Source organism: Struthio camelus, chromosome 13, assembly GCF_040807025.1.
Source record: "Struthio camelus isolate bStrCam1 chromosome 13, bStrCam1.hap1, whole genome shotgun sequence".
Lineage (NCBI taxonomy): Eukaryota > Metazoa > Chordata > Aves > Struthioniformes > Struthionidae > Struthio > Struthio camelus.
Window position 1 is genome coordinate 6287062 of NC_090954.1, and position 6000 is coordinate 6293061.

The 6000-nt window shown below is 50.4% G+C and overlaps 1 protein-coding gene across 4 annotated transcripts in view; it reads right to left on the reverse strand.

Moving 5' to 3' along the window:
• RASGEF1C (RasGEF domain family member 1C) overlaps window positions 1–5569 on the reverse strand; it is an 84791-nt gene extending 79222 nt beyond the window's left edge. For 2 of the 4 annotated variants that reach the window (XM_068959520.1, XM_068959525.1), the window contains exon 1: window positions 5359–5569. The gene's annotated coding sequence lies outside the window, so the exon portion shown is untranslated. The remainder of the gene's footprint in view (window positions 1–5358) is intronic. The other 2 variants (XM_068959522.1, XM_068959521.1) reach the window with 1 other exon arrangement.
• Between the last annotated feature and the right edge of the window lie 431 nt (window positions 5570–6000).

The window sequence follows — 6000 nt, forward strand, 5'->3', positions numbered from 1 at the left end:
TAGCAGGGACAAAAAGGAGGAACAGCAGCGCTATGAACTAATCGAGTTTCTGATCTAACAAGCGGTGATGAAGGCCGATTGGGTCATCTGTGGAAGGGAGTGCGAGTTTAGAAGAATACAGGATCCCTACAGAGGATAAAAGGAAAGAGGAAAGATGCCATTATATACACACGAAAGCTCAGGATGATTGCGGTTTATTCGCAAAGCAGGTAGTGAAAGTAAATTCAGAATTAGAGCTTGTCTCCTTCTTTCACACGTGTTTGTGCACACAGGTACGTGAGATGTCTATCCTGCAGGAAACACCAGAATTTGGGAATCATTTTATAATGGAAGTTAGACGTAACTGAATTTTTGTGGAATGAAATATTATAAGCTCTCCTCCCCCCACCCAGGTTTCAGATCTATCACTTTCCTTACATGGTACTTCCTAGGCACAGGAATAACAGCACATTAGATTTTGATGAGTCAGCATTTACCAAAGGAAAACTTCAAAACGTATATAGGCTTGCTTTTGTCACCATTATTGACTCTAACGCAAAGCGAGAGAAGCCCATCTGGGCCCTGCAGCTTCCTGGGATCCCAGTGTCCACCGAGGGCCCAGAAGCACCTTGCTGACAAAGGGTGGGCACGTGGCTGCTGCCACGGCTAGCCTCTCCCATTCGCGCTCCTGCGTACGTGCCGTGTGCTGTGGGGCAACATCAGTGCAAAGCACTTTCTTCCACATTTTTAATTTACCCATTCGCTTTTGAGAAAACTCTTGGAACTTTAGGAAACGAAGCAAAACAAAACCAGGCAGTTTGGGGGCAGGGGAGGGAGTCAGAGCCAAAGGTAACACGAAGCAAACTTTGGATTTGAAAACAACTGATTTGTTTGCCAACTTGTAGGACATACACACCTCGTATGTCTATTTCTATACGCATGGACTCAAGTTCTCTGCACTGTAAAGGTATTCTGAGTATTTTTAAGTCAGTCTGAGGTCAAAAATCATTGCAATTGCAACAGAGAGGATAGGGAAAAAGTCCTTTCTTTAAGCTGTAGCTGTTCAGGTAATAGCAGCCTTGTGACAGCAGCCCTTCCTTGCTCACAATATCCAGCAAGACCAAGAGCCAGGACGGATACAAAATTTTCTTGGACACTCTTCCCCTTCACCAGCTGTTGCTCACTCCTGCAGACAGACCGTATTTTGGACTGGAGCCTGACGCAGCAGATGATATCAGAAGTCTCGGCGCTAACTCCAGAGACCGGTGGATGGAAATTTGGGGAGCGTTCTGATAACGTGAAAGATGGTGATGTTTAACCAAGCGCTGCCAGAGAGCTGTGCTGCTGTCCCTGCCATACAGGGCTGGGAATGAAAAGCTGCAAGTTCAACACCCAACTCTGTCCATCACCCCCAGTCGTCTCAGGCAGATCAAACTCTCTCAACATCTCCTTCTGGAAAATGGGGATAACAACATGTCTCAGCAGTATCATGAAGGTTCGTTAATGCTTGTAAGCACTTTGAAGATAAAAGGCATGAAGACAGCAATTAGCAGAGAGATTTCTGGCATAGACAGACATAAATCCAAAGTGTTCATATCATATACTTTTTCAGATAAGCATAGTAGCAGATCAGCTCCCTGCATTTAGTGGTTGTGGGCTCCGTCCTGCCAACACACCAAGCACTCAGCCTTTGATCCAAAAAATGAGTCCGGGGAGAACGTTCACATGTTTAATCATCTGCTTAAATCCTCTAGATCTCTAAAGCAAGTAAAAGAGAAAAGCATTCCCCAGCTCCAAAACAAACACAAATTCCCAGAGGTTATTTGTAGGACATGAGCAAACGTTCAGCCACCAGAGGAAAGGCCTGTGCTACGCACCTGCTAAGTTTCTGCATCCCTAAAGAAACACACAGGTGGGAAGAGTATCTGGAGTGAGTTTGCTTAGACAAAACATTTCCAGCATAACCAGCGTGATGCTATTAAAAATAAACACCCCAAGGCACTCAACTACTATCCTGCAAGCAGAAAGGGTCCTTGAGAAAGGAAAGGAGAAAAAAGAATAAATGAAGTTTACTAAGAAACTCACCACATGGATTTAACTTACCATTATGAATTAATTTGCTACTATTAATTCCTTAATTTACTGTCTACTGGGAGAAAACAGGTCCTCCTCAGCAGACAGGCACTGCCACCCGGACAGGGGAGTGGTGCGCCTCACAAACTCCACGTGCCTTGGAGCAGGCATCGTCAGCAACTAGAAAGCATTGTCTAGCATCAAAGAACAACTTACTTACTAAACTAAAAGCTTTAGATCGCCCTTAAAGCTCTGTTCATTTTAAACTCACGCTGCTCTGTATCACTGTAGCTACCCGAAACATCTAATTCATTTTTACATCCTGCTAAACTTCTGGCCCAGCTAATGTCTTGGGGTTGTGAGTTCCCTATAATTGTTGGCCAAGGTGTGTGCAGAAGTCTCCTCTTCCATCAACCCTACCTCAACCTATTCCCTGCAGGTGCATCCAGCCTACAGTCACTGCAGCAAGGAGATAATGCTGCTTTGGTACAGGTGAATTAAATACAGCAAGAGCAAACACCAGGGGCATGAGAGTGCACGGAGCTCCACACGGTCAGAGATACACTACTGCAGAACAAGAAGGGCTTCAAGCTAAGCCTATGACTGCAGTGTAGACATATCCCCAACCAGATCAGTATCTGTAGCACAAACAAATAATTGGCTTCCGGAGATAATTTTCAAAACTCTGTTAAACAAGCATGTGTAGTGCGAAAAGCCTCAGGCAATTAAAAAGACCACTATCCAGAGCCTGATTGCTGAAACAGATCTGTAAACATTACCCAGCTTACTCACAGCAACATCACGCTTAGCCAGCGATGTGAAAAGGACAAATCACTCTCTTAACAGTCTAAATCACCCAAGATGCTAAACAAGGCTGCTAATTATTTCTAAGGCCTTAAAAAAAAATCCTTTTAATATTATTGTCCCCAAATTTGATTAAATACCACTTTAAATCCTTTCAGCTAAACATCATTAGGTAAAGTTGGCTTCACAGTGTAATAGAAGTGTTTTTTCCTCAACTTATAGCTTTTCTGTGAGACGTGCTGTATTATAACATAACATACCACCTTTAACTTAATAAACCAAAGGGGATTGTATCAGTCACATCTTATAACGGGTTAAAAAGGCAATTTTCTTCCTTGGCTGACTGAATTACAACTATGTAAAATGCTCTGCTTTACACCAGGCAGAAGCATATTGCTATCCTCACCTGCCATAAACCAAAAATCACAAGGGGTGGAATTACATTGCTGAAATGCTGTTTCTCTGACTCCTTTGCAAGGAGCATTTCTATCCCAAGGCTTATAGGTACTACAGAACTAAAAGTACGCTACCCTTTCAACCCGCTTGCATGAGGTGGCCAAGCCCATCACTGGGGAAACCCCCTCTTGAGAGAACTAAATGAGGTGTCCCAGAAGTCACCACTGTGACTTTCTTCCCTGTCGTTTTCCAGGAGGAAGAAGCACTGTCTCTCCTTGTGGGCAAGCTGTGAGGCGCATCACCAAACCCAAGCAATCTCAAAGCATCTCTGATAGCCAGCCAGGACCTCTCGGACATCCCCGGTGTCTTCACCGGGTTCCGTGCCTCCACTAGTGCCCTCCAAGCAGGACAGCTTGAGCAGATCTTCACTGCCAGCCACTTTTCCCTGGCTAGAGCTGCCCCCTGACTTGTTCTTTGCTCTACCTTTTCTTACTTGTAATCTATGAAGAGCCAGAAGGTAACAACTGACTGCACTCCCCATCCTTACCCCTTTACCCAGTCCTTCCCTGCACTACACAGGGCAGTCCGCTCCTCCTGTCCCAGTAAGCTGTGGAAAGCTGCACACCAGCAAGGTGCGTTTGTCAGTGCTGAGGCAGGAGATGCACCCAGGCAGCACGTGAGCCCAGTCATTGCCTGCTCTGGGGAGCCCAGTTATCACACAACAGGAGCTGAACCTATGCCAGGATTGCTGGCATAGACCTTTTGTGCTATACCGGCCTAAGAGCAACAATTTAATGCCAGTCAAATTTCTTTCTGATCTGCAGATCTAAGTCCAGAATAACTCCAGTGAAGTCAATTACCAGTGTGGAGTCACTCTGGGTCTTGCCTCCAAATAAGGATCCTACGAAGCTACTAAAACGAAGACAATTTTTTGATCTATGAAATACCTGCCCAGCAAATTTCTTCCATGAAACATAAGTGTTAATGTTTTAGATTTTGGTAAGAACACAAAACACGCCCCCTCTGCTCAGAGAACACAAGGACAGACAACTACAGCGTTACACCACAGCCACGGTATTAAACAAACACCAAGTCCAGAGAATACAATTCAGACACAAACGGCTCCTCCTCCACGTTTCTCTTTCCCCCTCGTCTCTCAGTTTTCATGCCGTGCCAGAACGCTGCTGAGGGACCGCTGCCCAGCAGGGATCACTTGGGCGAGCTACCACAGCACCCCAAGCTAAACGGCGTCACTCAGTAACACCCGGGATCAAAGCCACCTCTAGCAGGGTCCACGCCACTCCTGTGTCCTATTAATAAGGCACTACGGACATGCTCACGCTGTAAGCACATCTTTGACATAACAGGGCATGACAATTTCTGCAGAGCCACAGAAACGCAAGGCATACAAATACACCCGAACGCTGAGACCACTTCATTGTTTGTGAGAATATGCACGTTGCACCTGTTACGGCCAAGGGCACTCGCTGCTTGTGCCTTGGAGCTGATTACTTCGGCATCCGACAGACCTGTCCATCTTGGCCGACTGTTAAATGCCAGCAGCAAATAAAACACAGCAAAATTATTCCAAGAAGAGGAGTCATTACCAAATACGCACAGAGAGATCTTGAAACGCAAGGCAGAGAAAACAAACCACAAACTAACGTTTTCCTCTGAGCTTCTCTTAACAACGGCTGAGTCAGTTTATATTAAATTCAGTTGAAAGGAAATAACTCCGAGGTTGACCCTGGTCGAGCTTCAGCCCGAAACAAGCGTTTGGAGGGGAGCGGCAAGCCCCCCGGCCGGGGTTCCTGCAGGGAAGGGGAGAGGACGCGGCGCCGCAGCGGGGGCTGCCCCGGCCCCGGCCCCGTCCCAGCGGCGGGCAGAGGCACCGCCGCGCCCCCCCGCCGGGCAGCGCCCCTCCGCCGCGCGCGGGGCCGCTGGCAAGCGGGGAGGGCAATTAAAATACAAAGAGTAAAGGAGCCGCCGGGGGGGGGGGGGGGAGCACGCAGCATCCGCGGCTGCGGCAGTGTGGCTGCGGGCTGACCGGGGGGGGGGGACGGGGACGGGACCCGCCGCGAAGGTCACGGCGGCGCCGGGACTCACCGAGCTAGGCGCGCCTGCTGCCCCCGCTGCCGTCCATGGGGGCGGCGGCGGCGGGACGGGAGCCCGCTGCGGGCGAGAGCCTGGCCGCGGCGCCCCGCCGCCCGACGATCCGCGGCATCTGCCCGCCGCCGAGGAGGAGCAGGAGGAAGAGGAAGAGGAGAAGAGCCGTGCCGAGCTGTGCTGTGCCGTGCCGTGCCGCTCCGCTCCGCACCGCCCCGGAGCAGCCCGGCCGCAGAGCGCCGCCTGCCCGCCGCGCCCGGGATGGGAGCCCGGCTGAGGCGGGAGGGGCGGCGCGGCTCCGCTCGCCGCTCCCCGGCCGCGGGGCAGGTGCAGCCGCCCGGGGCGGGGGGGACGGGACCGGACCGGACCGGACCCGCTCCGCTCCGCGCAGCCCGGCGCCGCCCCGCAGCTGCCGGCGCGGGGGGAGCCGGAGCGGCACCCCCGGGCTGCGTCGCGGAGCGAGGAGGGGATTGGAAGCGGCGGGAAGCGCCAGTGCATAATGTGGCCGGGCGTGAATCAGCCCTGCAAGGTTTCTTAATGAAGTACAGATGTTCCCTAATATAATTATATTTGCTCTTTCTGATAATTGGCTTTGGCAGTCGTGCTGATCGAAATCCCCCAGCGGGGCTCCGGCGCAGTCCC